Raw genomic sequence first — 17,611 nt, forward strand, 5'->3', positions numbered from 1 at the left:
TTCGGTGTCATCTGGATGAGTCTGGGTATTTGGCTGGTTTGTCATAGTGGTTTACATGAAAAAAACACACCAAAGTCTTCTTGTTTCAGTTGTTTGGTAAAAAACCTCAGGTTGATTTTACCCTCCTTGTCATTGAGCACACAAATATTTGCAGAAAATGGGCAAAACTGTACCTTCAGCTTGTCACTGAGGCAGTACCATTAAAGCCATGGCTTTGTATTATATCTACTCATAAGGGATGTATATTAATACATTAAGGTACTAAATATATATGAACAATCAATAAAAAAATGTGAATGGCACTTTTTTGGGGGCAAATAGTGACGTTCTTTAAAAATGACTCTAATAATCAAACAAACATGGCTGCCAGCAGCCAATCAAACTTCAGCAGCTTATAACGTCAAATATGAATGAGCGATCAAAATGAATGTTTCTTCTGATTCTGAATCAGTTGATCATTTGTGTATCCATTTCTGTGTGCTTTCTGCACATCTATGCCGTTTGTCCGACTTTGTTTATTCACAATAACATGCCCCAATAAATCATTTACAACACCAGGAATGTGTGTTAAAGTTGCTGTATGTCATTTTTTGACTGTACTAAAGCATAAAAAATGCAATAATATGTTTGCAGATATTTGAAACATGCCAAGTTCACATATTTGTTCCTCTGTTACAGCCAGTCATTCAGCTCCGAAACGTGTGTCTGAACGTCTGTTTTGGTTTTGGTCTGTGTGACTCCACCCACCGCCAGTTTACCCAATAGTATCATACTGTAGGAATGAGATCACTAGTAGTGCGTGAATCAGGCTGTGAATCACACGTTTGTAGCAGTTAGAAAGATACATTAAAGAAATCCTGTGCAACTAAACCGTAGTTGTAACCCATTTGACTGAAGATTTAGCAAATCAGACCTCTACTTGCTCGCATTGTTAGCTCCCATCAGTATTCTGTGTTTCTACCTCGTCCTTTTCATCTAAACCAAGTATTTAAAGCGCAAGCGTTCACCTCTGAGTCTGTGAAGCGCCATCAAACGTGCTCCTCGACCTCTCAGCTTTGATGTGTCATTTTTATGTTCTTAATCACAGCAGACATTGTCATCAGTTTTTTTCCCTTTCTCTGCAACTTCCTGCCTCTGATCAATTAGAGAGAGAGAGACCTTTAATGTTGTGATGTAATTCACTTAATCAAAACTGATTAAGGTCAAAAAGCAAAGCTTAAACTGTCTGGAGACGGAATAATGAAAGGACTCAATGTACTCTGCTTTCATCCCTTTTTGTCCACTGTTTTCTTTCTCGTAGTCTTGTAATTTCATCTTCCTCTTCTACGTCAGTTCGCTTCCACAGATAATAACTGCACTCACTGTTAGTTTAGACAGCAGGCAAATTTATGGTGTGTATTTAAAAAATGTGGCCAATAAGTCTCTTTTCTCAGTGTTAATAGCTCTATTTACCTGCGTTTTAAAGTGTTATAGGTGCACTCCCAGCGCAAAGGTTGTTATAACAGGCACGTGAGCAGCATTATGATGCTGTCCTCTAAAATATCTTATTTCAGTGTATTCTTTGCAGACAAGGCAATCCCAAAATGCAGTGCAACTAGGCCAGTAAAAAAAGAAAGCATTGTAATACTAAACTGAGTTTAAAATACTAGTTTAATATATGTTATATAACCTAATATCTGAAGTAATATTTATTGTTATGCATATTATACAAATTAAATGTAAGATTCTGTAAACAGGACGTCTTAAATTAGCATTTTGTTATTTATAAGCTAAATTTCAAGAATATACATAAAAATACACTGCACAAAAATTTAAGAAAAGTTACTTATATTTATATATTTATTGTAACTAATTAATACAAATGGATGTTTATATTTTTTTGTATTTATTTGTTGTATTTATTTTGTACTTTTTTTGAAGTTCTTCACTGAATTCAGTACATACTCAAAGTGCAAGCTGTCAGATTCTGGTTTCTATTTTGAGAATTTGCAGACTATGCATAAAAAACATAGCATACACAATTTAATAGAAAACTTTTTTATATATATTTATGTTTTCATTTTTTTTATATTATTTTAATAGTTTTACTTTTAAAAAGGTTGGGTAATATTTTTTATTATTATTTTAAACTTTATTTAAGTTCTTCACTGAGTTCAGTACTCTGACTCTGCTGTCAGATGTGTTATTGTTTATTTATTTATTTAATTTTGGTAGCTCCGATCACAGTGAAATCTCATTTGTCCAAAACCTATAAAATAAGCATTTTTCCTGATCAGCTGTGACATTTGTTGCTCCTAACATTTTGCTTTCAGAGAGGCCTGTCACATCATATCTGTTTAGGAAACCTCAACAACCCTAGGTTAGAAATATTAGGTTGGATAGCATGTGTTGTTCGGGACCAGACATTATTTGTTGTGCTAGTGTGCTTCTGTTACAATCCTGCTAGCATTAAAAGCGTTGATATTCATTGTGATAGGCGCCCAAATGAGTGCCACCTTGCATTAGCTGTTTGACATGATCTGTTTGTGCTTTCCTACAGGGGATGGCCTGAGCTTTCTTCTTCAATGCAGTTAAGTTATTATTAGGCATCCGCCGTTAACAGATGCTCTCATCTCCAGTCTCTCTGTTCATCAGTCCTGTGACGTCCCTGTAAATGAGCCCGACACGCTATCTACTGATCTAACCGCGTGAAAACTAACTAACTGGTTTGCATTTATTCCCCCTGACTATCCCAGACCTTTTTGGCTTTTCTTTTCGCTTTTATAAAAACAAAAGATGCCAATGTGTAATAAATATTACATGATTTAATAATTGAATGAGTTGAATGTAGTTCATTAGCATTAGGCTACACAACTTTAAACTGATTTAATATGTGGTCATTCTACAGCATGGCTCATCCAGTCAAATTTTAGAGTCTAAATAATTCATTTTATAAAACTATTTTAACTTTAATGAAAAATGGAGCCTTGGGGTACTCATTTGTGTTCACTTGTACTCTGAGCTTCAGCTTTGAAATGATAAATGAATCATGACAACATTATTTAAAAGCTGTAAACCTAAAGCCACTCGTGTGTCATTTCACTTTTCTTTAAATGAAATACTGGATCCATATGGTGGTGGTGAAGTCCGAATCTAACCATATGCAGCTCTTCTAATGAAAAATAATTTCATTAGCTTCCATAATCAGTGGATTATAGTGATCAGCTCAGATCCACCTACAGTTTCCTATTGACTTCCAGCGTTGTTCATTCCAGCCTGAGGTCAGATGATAATCGTGGCCATTAGCCGCTGTCTTGTGATAGTAAAGCTGTGATTGGAAGGTTGATTAGAAACATGATCGGATGTGTTGTGTCATGACTGGACTTTGATTGGACACACTAGCTTATCAACTCTGATGGCTGGACATGTTAAAAATGAGTGTGCGTGTGTGTGATGTATGTGTATGGAAAATGTGCATTGTAAGTAGCATATTATCTATATACAACCCATTTAATTTTGAGTCAAACAGAATATTTGGTGAAAAAAAATAAACTGACCATTGATTTATTCTCCTCAACTTTTTTAGATTTTGCTTTTATTTATTTATTTGTATTTTTTTTATTTTCTGTATTTTTAATGTCATTTCATTTAATTGTATTTTTTTAATATATAAATAACGTTGACTTATTCTACTCAACTTTTAAATTTGATGTTTTCCTATTGATTGATTGAGAAATCGATCGATTTTATTCTATTTTTAATGAATAAAAGAAACGCAGGATTGGACTTTATTCTATATTTACTCTATACAGTATATTTACAATAACACCAAAAATGTGTTCGTGTAACACTTATGCAATAAGATTCTATCTTATTAACATATTGGAGTAGCTAACATGAAATATGTATTACATTACTTACATTTGGCTCCAGTCATGCAAGCCATTTTTTTCCTACATGTGTGTAAATGTAAGACTAGGACAGCAATGGGCAATAAGTCACTTTCTGGCTGTAAAGCCCACATCATTTCAAATAGAGCGGATTCATGTACTATTGAGACAAGACCTGCAATTAAAGCCAAATCCAGAGCTGCAATCAGTGCACCCTGTATCTCGCTTATGACTCACACCATATAATGAAGGAAATAAACACAGGTGTGTGTGTGTCTATATGTATATTTGTTTGACTTTACTTCATGGGCTGATATGTTGTCTTTTATACATTTTTCTCATTTGTGAGTGAAAGTTCTTGATCCGTGTCACTCTTCAACACAATTTCAACACCAGTCATGTTTCCAGAGCTGGTTGGCTCTTTAATATTCACCCAAAAAAATAAAAAAATAAATAAATAAATATATATATATATGTATATGTACAGTACAGACCAAAAGTTTGGACACAGCTTCTCATTCAAAGAGTTTTCTATATTTTCATGACTATTAAAATTGTAGATTCACACGGAAAGCATCAAAACTATGAATTAACACATGTGGAATTATATACATAACAAAAAAGTGTGAAACAACTGAAAATATGTCATGTTCTAGGTTCTTCAAAGTAGCCACCTTTTGCTTTGATTACTGCTTTGCACACTCTTGGCTTTCTCTTGATGAGCTTCAAGAGGTAGTCACCTGAAATGGTCTTCCAACAGTCTTGAAGGAGTTCCCCGAGAGATGCTTAGCACTTGTTGACCCTTTTTCCTTCTGTCTGCGGTCCAGCTCACCCCTAAACCATCTCGATTGGGTTCAGGTCCGGTGACTGTGGAGGCCAGGTCATCTGGCGCAGCACCCCATCAGTCTCCTTCTTGCTCAAATAGCCCTCGATGCCTTCAGTGCGACTCTACAATTTTCATAGTCATGATAATAAAGAAAACTCTTTGAACGAGGAGGTGTGTCCAAACTTTTGGTCTGTTCTGTATATCTAACCACCAATGTTGATTAGACAGCACTTTTTCTATAATGGCCATGTCTGTTAAGATCCAGGAAGACAACGGAAATCTAAAATGCTCATAGAATCATCAATGTAGTGCACACTACTTGTGGTCTTCTGAAGACACACAATATCTTTTGTATGTGTAAATATATAGTGCAGGTCATATGGACTGATTTTATGATACTTTTTGGTGTGTTTGTCCTTTTTAGGTTCTTTAAATATTCTCTTTTTGTGTTCATAAGCAGAATTGATTGATTTTGATCTGCAGGCTTCAGGTAGTTGAGCTGTTTTGTGAAGGACGTTTGGCTGTTTTGCCATAGCTCTCTGTGGTGGCAGCAGATGATGGATAATGCTGTTGTTGTTTTGACTTTTAACGTCCAAGGACAGCGAAACCATTTAGGGGCTTTATATTTTTAACTTGTCGGAGCAATAGAATAATTTTAAGATTTGTCATTCTCTGCTGGTTGTAAACTGATGTTAGGGTTCCTATCATGTCGTAAAAGTGTGTGGTTATTTATATGAACTTATTAAAATGGGTTTTCTTGCACCTCTGTTTAGGACCATAGTGTCATGAGATATTTTTTCAGGAGTTTTTCCTCCATATTTATTTTATTTTAGCATGTTTATTTTTTATTTTATTTTATTTTAAGCATGTTTTGTTGTTGTTGTTTGTTTGTTTAGTTATGCATTTTCTCTGGAGTTGCATTTTTTTCTCCTAAACTTTATTTATTGTTGCCTTTTCTCTGAATTTTGAGTTTTTCTCCAAATTTCTTTTTTGTTTTATTATGTTGCATTATTTTAGTTAGTGTTTTTTATTTTTTTTAATGTTAGTCAAAATCCACACTAGCAATTATCAGGGAGAGTCAAATTGGTGAATATTCAAATATGGGTGGTCGTATGTTATAAAGTCAAAGTTGTGACTTCTGAATGATCTATTTTTATTGTTTAGTTTAAGTAACTGATCTGGGCAAGACTCTCTGAGCTGCAGGCTGAAATGTGTGTGCTGGTGTCTGAGCTTCACTCATATCAACTTCTGCTTCACCATGTTTATCATCCACAGAAAGCCTGAAAACTTTTAGAGTAGACAAAAAAAAAAAATCTCTTTGGGAAAGGACTCATTTTTAGCTCCTGAAGCAGGTGGGCACGGAAAACCAGCCATTGATAAAATATAGCAGAAATGTAATTTTGTTTGTTTGGCTTGGACATTTTTAAATATAATGACTCTCATGTCATTTGATCTGGTATCTGAAGGGTATTTACTCATTTATTCTTGTTTCAGATATAAAAATAGTACAACTTTTTTATGAAGTTTTCCAGTTTTGGGACTGTGGGAGTCTGTATTTTCTCAGTTGAGACAGTTTGAACATTCGTCACTGACCCAATAGAGTTTTTGCGTTAAAGGTGTACTGGGTGTAAAGACATTATTCAGTATAGAAAGCCTTATCCAGACAACTATGTGGTACTGTGGCGGTAACAAACTTCTGAACATACTTCAAATACCTGCAACCAGATGTGTTTAACAAACTTAAATTGTTTTGAACTGTTGTTCTGCCATTTAATACCTTAATTTGCATTAATGTCTGATTCGCCGTAAAGCAGACCCTGCAGCTAAAAAGTTTTATTTATATTTTTACAAGTAAATTGTGTGTTTTTAAGATTTAAATGGACATTTCCATTAACCCTAAAACACATGTAATTCAAAATTTAAAAAATTTATTATATCAAAATTGTAAAAAAAAAAAAAAAAAAAAGAAAAAGCTGTCAAATATATTGAAAAATTCCTTTATTTTACAAGGTAGATTGGACCTAGTGTAATTTCTAGGTTTTAATTTTGAAGTTTTTCAGACAATTTGTAGATTGTAATGTGTATGTTTTTCAGGTATTTTGGGGGGCTTATTTTAATGAAATTTGAATGATTATTATTATTAATTATTATTTTTTTTTATTTTTTACAATTAGAAATGTACAAAAATTTTCGTTTTATCAAGTAATTTTAGGTAATTTGTTTTTCAGAAAATTCTAAAACTATTTTCAGAAAATAGTAATTTGTAGGTTTTAATCTGTATACGTACCATTTAATTTTAGGTTTTAATTAGGTAGGTATTAGTATGTTTTTCATTAAATGTATCCATTTTAGTTCATATAGATTACTGGTAATTTATAGGTTTTATCTCTAGATTTTATGCAATTTGTGGATTTAGTTTATAGGTTTTCATGTAATAAGTAATTTTTACATTTTCATTCGCAGGTTTTCCGGTAATGTTTAGTTTTCATGTAGAGCTAAACTGGGAGATACATAAAGGGTTAAATAGTTTAGACTAAACGTTCTGTCATTGAGACTGGAAGAGAGCTTACCAACCCTAGTTTGCTTTTTAATCAAAAATCTTGTTTCCACGCAGCTTCCTGAATGTCTCAAACAAAACTCTTGAGGATGATTCAAAGCCATTAGCCTCACAAACATTAGCAAACCCACCAACTACTGTTCATCACCCAGTAAGCACAATGGAGCAGTTTTGCATGATGTTATCATGTTCTGACACATTTGAGAAGCATTTGCGTTCCTGTACATCTCAATCCTCTCTTTCTCTTAATGTAATCAGTGAACTGTTTACTGTACCTCATTAAAACACCTGCACACAGTGATGGTGGCCAAGGACAAAAGTGATTAGATTGTTTAAATGGATTGTGTTTACATCTGTGTGTGTTTGTGTGGGTTGTTTATTCATGGGTCCTGTAGCTTTTTTCCCTTGCATATTAAGTGTTCAGAATAGCAAATACCTGTACAGAGTCTCATTTACATAATTAAGCTAAGACGATGCAAAGATTGTGGAAATTGCTTGATGGTGTCCCATGATGGAGTTTTTCCAAGGTAATTTTAAGTTGACTGTTTTCCCAATTTAAAACGAAGCACGTGGCTTAATAGTTTGTTCCCACAAGAGTCCAATACAATATGTTTTCCCCCAATGTCTTCCTCACAGACGCTATCTGACTGATAAGAGCGGCCGTTTTGTGTCTGTGTTTATCTTTCCATTCACTCAGCTTGTGTTGTTACAGAAACGCGTGTCGCCATCCCTCGTACCCCTTCAGGCCAATTAGTGTCTGTCCTTACTGAACTAACAAATATTTACAGGCCGGCTTATGTGAGATTAAATGATACAAAGGATACAGGATAGAGCATTTGATGACAGGAATGAATGGTCTTTATTGTTGTTCAGTCATTCATATGAAGCCGTTAGGTTTGTTCCGCATGTGAAAGTGTAATATGGCATGCACGGCTCTAAGCTTTTCTAGAAGCACATAGCTTTCTATATGAAGCTCCTTGAGGGGGTTTGGAAGGCAGTACATGCCATTTCAGAGGTTCGCTGTTTAGTATTTTCTTAATGGAATGGTTTCAGTCCGTTAACTTCAGGGTCTCCAACAGTGCTAGCTAGCAGGTTCTCCTTGTTAATAAACCGATGGTGTATTCTTGAGCTATTAGCATGAGGGTTTATTTAATATTATACAGACACTTTATGTGGAGTGTCTTGTTCTGTATATACATACTTAAACATTTACTCAGCTGCATTAAATGTTTGCTTGCTGTTTTAAATGGAATAAGCAACTGTTTTTATATACATCTAGTTAGCCAGATAGCTTGAGTGTGTAGATGGGGATTGGTGTTAGTGTTATACATGCAGAGATGAGTTTTGCTGATATGTGAAGTTATTACAATCATATTGAAGCTGCCCCCCCCCCCACCCACTCTTCTTAACCTGTTAAATTTAATCAAATTTATGAATCAAATCAAATTATAATCCCTACCGGATAATCAGAGAAGGCCACTGGGAAAGACAGTCGGCATTACTGCTGATTGTGTTTGTGTGTGCGTGTGGGGTGTTTTTAAAGGTTTTGCCAGTAGTTGTTTGTCTCCGTTCTGATCCTAGGTTGTGTAAAACATGCTGCGAAATTGAAACTCCCAATTAGTTTCCTTATGTACCTGATAAAGAAGGAATTGTCGCTGGTTGGTACAGCATTTAGAGACCCTCGGCCAAGTCCTTTCCCAAGACCTCAGATTAAGAAGTCACGTCAGGTAGCCTTTACCCTCTGATCCTGGTGGATAAAAATATTTTTTATTGCTCTCATTAAAGAGATGTTTTGTTCTGTGAAACTACTGTGAAACTCTCACTTTCAAATGGGTTCAATCAAGATTTAGATGCTGGTCAACCAATTTCCCATGTTTCTTATGTGTTTATTTCATCCTTTAAAGCAGATTTAACGTACAATTTATATTTTCTCACTGTGGGTATGGGATATTGGCATTTTTTCGGGAGTTGTGGCTCTGCGTTGTTGTACATACATTTACAGCCAAAGGTGTTGGCGTAAATGAGCTGGTTTCCAAGTCATGTTAGTGGTCGATGCTGCCGTCATACCTGCATCCTCCCACATTAAATGCTTAACCAATTCTTCACTTGCAAACAGGATTGTGAGCACATGCCTTTGTGTGCTAGAGCTCCCGATGGAGACCCAGTTCTTTGCACCTAGATCCAATTGAGCTCCGTTCAAATGGCAGATCATTGATTGACTGGGGATCTGAAGGCCCATTTGGTCTATGTTGTGTCTTGTTCTGTTAAAGACATTTGTCCTTGTGGTAGATTTTGTAAGCCTTTCTGTTCATTCCAAGCAGATCTATCATACTAGTCAATTCACCTTTATTTATATAATGCTTTTTACAATGCACGTTGTTTTAAAGTAGTTTCCAAATCAATGATGCAAACAGCTCTACAGAAGACAATAGTGTCACTGATACTAATTGCTACTAGTCACCAGATCGGAAAATTCCATGTAACTGTAGTCGCTCTTGGGATAATTTGATGCTTTTTAATTTTAATATTCATTAATCTTTACAGTCGTTCTCTATCAAATTGTTGTGTGTGCACCTTGTGCATTCTACACTATTGCAATATTGAAATATACATGTGTTCAGTAGGGGTGTGAATACTGTAGTTGCTCAGACAATAATTGGATATTAAGCTTTACTAAATATCATGCATCATCAAAATGTATGATACAAATTTTTCTAAATGAGACAAGACATTTTGATTAAATATTTACATTTATTTAGCAGAAGCTTTTTTCCTAATTACAAATAAGGAAAACAACAAGTAATTCATTATAATATGAAATAAATCTAAAATATGCTCAAAGCACAAATTGTTAACTTGAGGGACAGTCAAATCTGTCCAAACTAGAAGTGATATTTTGAAATGTGTAATGGATTTGTTTTTTACAGCTGAAATTGTTAAAAATTGTATATTGAATAAAAACGGAATGTGTAATATATTTTTTTTGTAATTGATCATTTAAACCCATCACTGATCCGTTGAGTTTTCATTGTCAGAATCATGCACAGGAATGCATTTTATGCATTCAATGCATTTTTATGTCCCTGAGCCAACTGACATTCACTGTGCAGACCCATTATACTAAATAGTTTTCCCATCCGTGTTGGATTTCAAGCTTATTTCTATGCCATCTCTATGCATCCAATCTCATTTAGCCTCACAGCAGAATGGAAAGTTATAGAAATACTGCTGCATTTACGACTCTGATTCCCTAAGAGTCTGTAATTAAATCTCACTTCGGTGGTTCCGTCCTCCAACAGGTCGGTGTATTGCTGACAGAACACAAATGCAGTACTACTGCAGCTTTCCTCGCTGCTACAGCAGTGACAGCACACTCATTACAGTCTGATTCCTACATTTAATAACAACCATTTGTGCAAACAATTACCTGGATCTTAGAGTTAAGAAGACATTGTGCTGTTCTCTAAGAGTATAAACTGCACTTCAGAATGTTTCATCTCCAAACACTTTTAAATAATTTGCCCCATTTTTAGATATTAATTCCCACTCCAACTTATAATAGCAGTAATGCTGATTAATAGAAAGCAGGTTACATTTAAGCAATAGCCATTATATTTAAGGGTGCCATTTTGCTTTGTCGTATTGAAATGTTAAAAGTTGTATCTGCCTATGTAAAATGACTGTAGGACCAACCAGGGCAAGTGCTTTAAATGAAGTCATTTTTAGAGAAGAATAAGAGCCTGGTGTTTTACCCCTGAATATTGTTCATCTAGGCATAGATGTCAAAAGTTTTACTTGGATTCGGTGATTTGTGCTGTGATTAATAAACAAAACATGACTTTTTCTCCAAAAATGCTTTTTAAAGAGATAGATACCCCCCCAAAAAAGATAAAAAGATACCCAAAATACCAACATTTTTATTTACAAATCCTTATATAATTCGTGCCCATGTTTTGTTTTGCTCTCTCTCTCTTCGCTTTCATGGTTGTCACTTCTCACCACAGCTTACGCTACAGAAAATATGGATATTTTTCTTACACAAACTCATCGCTTCACTTCAGAAGGCCGTTCTTTACCCCAGAGCCATGTGGAACACTTTTTATGATGGATTTTTGGGCTTCAAAATCTCAACCCCCATTCACTTCCATTATAAAGCTTGGAAAAGCCAGGACATTTTTTAATATAACGGCGATTGAATAAATCTGAAAGAAGAAAGTCATATAGACCTAGAATGGCTTGAGGGTGAGTAAATCATGGGGCAATTTTAATTTTTTGGTGAACTATCCCTTTAAGGAAAGTCATTTTTCAGATGCAGCCTGGATTCAAGCTCAAATTGATATAAGCATGATGAACAGAAAGAAGGCCAGTAAAAGTCTGCAGAGAAGTTGTTTATCTCTTTTGCTTTCAGCTAAATTTTGGTATGTTTTGAAATACTGTAGCTTCTTAAAGTGAATGAACCAAGAAGAAAATGGGACAGTTTAGTCCATTTCAGAACATCACAAACAAGCCACATATCTGTAACGTACCAACACTTTAAGTGTGCCATTTTGCTTTGTCGCATTGAAATTTAAAATGACAATGTCAAATGACAACTGTAGGACCAAGTAGAGGCCTTTCTGCAAAGTGGCTATGTTGGCAACAGGCAAGCAGTAAGTGTCAATTCATCTGTGGCTAGTGCTGATTTAATATTTGCCCAAGTGGTGGATTCCTCCAGTGTGAGAAAGTCTGGGTTAAGTGCAGACACTAGAAATTGGATAAAGCCTATATTATATTTATTGGCATTTACATTTTTATGCATTTGACAGATTCAATATGGCATTTGAGGTTACAGACTTGGGCCTGAAATTGTTCACAGCATATTTATTTATTTATTTATTTATTTGTCCAAATAGAATGTGTCACATTCTGCTTCAACCCAGCACTGTCCTTTATTGCCTCTGAAAAGATCTGCAGTGGTGTGTCAAAGATCCACAGCATCTTCAAAGGAGGACGATCAACATATCATTTAGTGCAGTGGATCTAGTTTAGATTAATCATTTGTAAAGCCAAAAGAAATCTCCAGTAGACATGGACCTCCTGCGGAGAACAACTCACATCCAATCCAACTTCCTTTTCTCGTTTTATGTGCTGCTTTGCTCATCCGACAGCTCTGTAGAGCAGTTTCCCTGCGTAACCTTGCCAAGCTCCGTCTTCCTCCGTCATTGATCAGCTTTGCAGGTTGTGTTCGTCAAAGCAGCCGTATTTTCACAGCAGAACTGACGTCGTAATCTGTGTTTGTGGATCAGGCGTAGCTGATTATTGGTCAGCGTCTGTCAGGTTAGCTCAGCGTTCTAAACAATTCACAGTGAGCTTCGAGTCTCCGTGGGCCTTTCTAGGAATTCAGACCATTTTTTGGTGTGAGAGGACAAGAAATGTATAATACTATTTATTTTTGTTTAATTTTAATTTTAATGATAATGATAAAAATGTAAATACATTTTTTATTTATATTTATTTTGTTGTACTTATTCTAATAGATTTGTTTTTATAAATCATCTCTCTATCTCTCTCTCTCTCTCTTTCTCTCTCTTTCTATATAGATATATATAAATGCTTTGAGAATTGTCCATTGTCCTAGTTAAAAGCAATATGTTTGTGTTTGATACTTTGTATTGTTCTGCTCAGTGAACCTTTGACTTATTTGTTTGCAAAAGTTGGAGCCTGGAGCTTCTTTATCTTTTGGTGCAGGGAGGCATGTGCTGCCTCTATGAATTTTGTTTGTCACCTTTGTTGATCGTGAATATCCAGCCAGATCAGGCCGGGGGCCGAGGGAAGAATGTGGCAGGATGGATCCAGGATAGGAATAATTAAAGCTGGAAATGAACAGGAGTGATTTTGAGTTGAGATGATTTCAGTGTTGTCCAAAACGGGAAGTTCTGATTTGATCAAGCCCTCTCTGTAGAAAGACGTATCGCCAGCCGGAGGTTCTCAGCCAAGTTTGATGCCAGTCTCTTTATTTCATAGCCAGTGTGAATGTGACAGTGCAAAAATATAATAGAAATGCTGTTTGTCATACTAAAACAAATGGCTTTCATCTTCATCTCCTTGATCAGATGTAAGAATCGAGATTTGTGTGGCAGAGTTGGCACAGGAAGTCATGTACTGTTTTTTCATTTGAAATCTTTTATTTCTTTTTCTTAATACATATAAAATATTTCTTTTTAATACTTAATGAATTTATAGTATGATACATTTCATTTTTAAAATGTATTTTACATTTAAATGTTCTCAATTTTAATTCTTATTTTAATTAGTCCCTTTAAACAATGCATTTTTTTCGTATCTTTAGTTTTTGATGCAAATTAAAAAAATTCTATGTTGATGTTGATATACACACTCACACACACACACATACACACACACACACACAATAACACACTAATTCACACATACTATATATATATATATATATATATATATATATATATATATATATATATATATATATATATATATATATATATATATATATATATATATATATATATATATATATATATATATATATATCATGTAATAATTTTTCTTAATAAATGTTACATTTTATCATTTGTAGTATTTTTTTTATTCATGTTATAAGTACTGCATTTCAAACTTGCAGTATGCCTCACATGCTATTTTGCATCACACACACACAAAAACATTTATTCACATGTTTCATTTAATCACAAGTGGATGTATTAATTTCAGCGTGCATAAACGTGCATGACAAAAAAGCAATCATTATTCAGTACACATGTTGCATGTATGAAAGAAACATCAAATTCATTTACTCATTCAGTGATCTAGTCCTTCACATTAAAGGTATATTTGCATTAATGATGTAGATGCATTCAATTCAGTGTCCATATGTGTACATGAAAGGAAAAAGCTATAACAAATCAGTATGCATGTCAATGCATAATAGAAAAGATCATACAGTTCAGCAAACATTGCATACACTGAAGTTTTGATTTTGAATAAAAAGCTCAATTCTGTATGCAAATATTACAGTGACATCATCAATGGTGGTTATAGATTTTTCAATGTTGAAGTGCCCTGAATTACAAAGTGGCATCTGAAAGATTTTATTCTGACCTGTTCACATCCTCTGACTCAGGTATGAGCTATTTTTACAAGTTGAAACTCGTAATCATGGTAATTCAGTGGGGATTTCAATTGAAGTGCTAAAGAACTCTGTTAAGCGGTTGGAGCTGAATTAACCTGAGAATTTTGTGAAGAGGAAGAAAAAGAACACTGAGGCATTTCAATAGAGTGCCACTTCGAAGCGTTGTAACTAATTGATCTTACGTAACCATTCTGTCTTCACCACACATTTTTAAGCGCTTGATTCAGCAATGACAGTGAGAGATATCTCTCTTGTTCTTTCACCGTTGATTAATAGCGGCGCGCCAACCAGGCAGAACAGTGTTTGAAGGACATTGCTCTCCTCTCTAGCTTTGCTATTCAGAACAAGCAGATTGAAAGGGGTCTTTTGTGTCCCTCAGACCTGATTCCCACTAGAGTTTCTTTCAGCGTTGAGTAGTGCACTTGAAAACGTGCCCTGATCTTGAAGAAGACCAGACGAATGTTTCCTTTAGCCTTGTGGAATAAAACTCTCGAGCAGGTACACTAGTGTGATTGTAATGGCCTGAAAGCCCCAGACACCTTCATGTTTGCGGATGGCTCTTGCCGAGCGAGAGTCAGCGCTAATGTGGAGGAAATGGGATGAGAAGATAAAAACTCTTCTTGAGGTCACCGGCCTGCTGATTCTGTGCTTTTATATAGATTTCCAAGTAAAATTGATGCTGTTACATTACATGACCGCGCTCCACCTTAGTATAACTCAGCTTAATAATTCATCTAAATGACCACATGGTTAAACATTAACAAGAGGGCTGTTCATAGATCGCTGACATTCATGTTTTAGAATCTAAGAAAGCTTAGGAGTACGTTTAGTAGACCAGACCTTTGGGTAGAAACCCTTCTGTAGAGTTTGTTCCAAACCGTTTGCGTGCACATCATGACCAATGTACTTGTTGAAGGGTTTGTGCTGTATTGGGCTTTAAAATGAAAATTACCTATCCTGTTCCTCTTGTTCTTAATAATAACAATAATAAATACGTATAGGTAGTTTTCAGTGTAATTTTCAGTGTTATTAATATATATTATACATTTTGCAAGTATACTGCCTGCTGATTGTTGTGTTTAATAGCAGGAGCTTTAATAAACTAAGCTGAATCATTCTGACTTGAGGTGGAGTTTTGCACTGGTAAACACTATTCCCTTTTTCATCGGAAAATGTGTTTTTTTTTATATATATATAGAGAGAGTTTGCATTTCTCTGCATGCCTGATTGGCCCTTTCTCTCTCTGTCTTTGTTCTGTTCATCCTCATGAAGGAATATCTCCACCCGTCCGCAGATGATCTACCTATCATTGTCACATCTCCTAGCAACAGCTCTTTATAAAACGAAATGGAACACTTGGTAAGGTGTCGCTCCAGAGCCGTGTGTATGAGATCTGGTGCCGGTGTGTGTTGTAGTGTGTTGTTTTCATGCAGATCCGGCTGTATCCGTGGGCATTTGTGTGCTCTAACTCTTACTGGTGGACTTTCTGATGCTACTTCCACTCCAGCTTAAATGTCAGCACAAAATCAAGAATATTACGAATATTAAACTAATAACTTTTTTTATATGAATATTAAGCTTTTTTTTCGTCACCTAAATAAACATTACTGTAATGCATCCTGAAATGTTTCATTTCTGTAATACTGCAGTGTAGTCCAATGCTTTTTTAATTAAAACATGAATAGAAAAATTTTACAAATGCTGCCATGCATAAATATTTACTTTATTTAATTTTAACGTTATCAAATCTGACTTATTGTTGTAGTAGTTTGGAGTTGAGAAACAGACAGAACAATTCAACATTTTACATACTTCAGCTGTCAAAAGGTCTAAAGTCATTCTATCTATCTGTCTCTCTGTCCATCCATCCATCCATCCATCCATTTTATTTTATTGCATTACAGTAATAAGGATAAGGGTAAATGTGTTTCGTTTTCATGAAGATGAATCATGTCCAACAAATGGGCCTGTATGAGCATCATTTTCTTGCAAAATATTTTATTATGAGAAATGTTCCCAGACATCCCCTTGACCAGTCTGGTGAGATTCACCTGTAGAGATTTTCTCATTTAATACATGGGCTACTGAAGTGTGTGCGTGTGTGTGTGTGTGTGTAAATATTTAAAATAAAAATGGCCAATGAAACACCATTTTTTCATGAATCCAGCTTTGCTCTATTTTCAGCTGAATATTGTTCCGTACATCACATTATTATTCTGATAGCTAAGTGGCAGTGTTTTTGATCAGTGTTTGATCTTTGGCATTTAAAGACAAACCGTAGCTGTTGGAATGAATCTTGATTGAACAGCTTGTGTTTATTCGGTGCCGGTGGCATTGTTCTGTTCCAAAACTGCTTTCTGTTTCTGGTGAAATGCTATTTTGGGACTTGAAATAACATTTGGGTTTGCAGAGTGAAAAACTTTATTTCACCAAGTCTTACGTCAGTCGAGGGACCGTGAATATTTGATGATGCAAAGCTAAACATTTGGGCTCTGCTTATAATAAAAGCTTGACATTTGCCTTCACGGTTGTGATAGCAACTGTTAAATCATCATTACCCAAACAGACGGCCGTACCTGCCGCTTCACAGAGCTTAAACCTAGTCCTGGGAGAGCAGCGCTGCCGTTCCTGACATCTACAGCTGTCCTGTCAATGAGAGATTATTTATCTGTGCGGGACCCGTCCTGCAGTGAGCTGCTGTAGTCCCGCGGCGCAGGCTGTCTGTCTGGATGTCATTGACAGAGGCCCGCAGGGACCACATCTCCCAGCATGCTGCTCTCCAGGGACGAGGCTCGTGTGACAGCCCTGCCTCCGGCACTTGAAGAGACACTGACAACTCCTCATCATGATAGATAGTGACAGCTGAGAGCATGTGAGAGAGAGAGACATGCTACTTTCTTAACTATAACACATAAGCTGTATTATTTTTATATATATATGGTTTCTTTTTTATTTTTAGTGAGCGCTTCTTCCTGATCTGCTCTGAGATCAGTCCCGGTGCATCATGGGTCACCACTGTTTGACTCACTGAGAGGCAGAACTAAGGTTCATGATCAACTGAAATAGCAATATATAAAGTGAAAGTGGAATAAAGCAATTGTTCTGCAAAAATGTGTCCAAATTACAATAACATTTATAAGTTTATGGTCATTTTTTATATTTTTTTTTATTATGATTTTGAAATTATAATGAGCTGAAATATTTGATTTTGA

General features: G+C 35.4%; 1 protein-coding gene across 3 annotated transcripts in view; it reads left to right on the forward strand.

Moving 5' to 3' along the window:
- LOC113062388 (trafficking protein particle complex subunit 9) overlaps positions 1–17,611 on the forward strand; it is a 182,545-nt gene that overhangs the window by 162,336 nt on the left and 2,598 nt on the right. The gene's annotated exons all lie outside the window — the stretch shown is intronic.

This window comes from Carassius auratus, chromosome 44 (genome assembly GCF_003368295.1).
Source record: "Carassius auratus strain Wakin chromosome 44, ASM336829v1, whole genome shotgun sequence".
In the NCBI taxonomy this organism is placed as follows: Eukaryota; Metazoa; Chordata; class Actinopteri; order Cypriniformes; family Cyprinidae; genus Carassius; species Carassius auratus.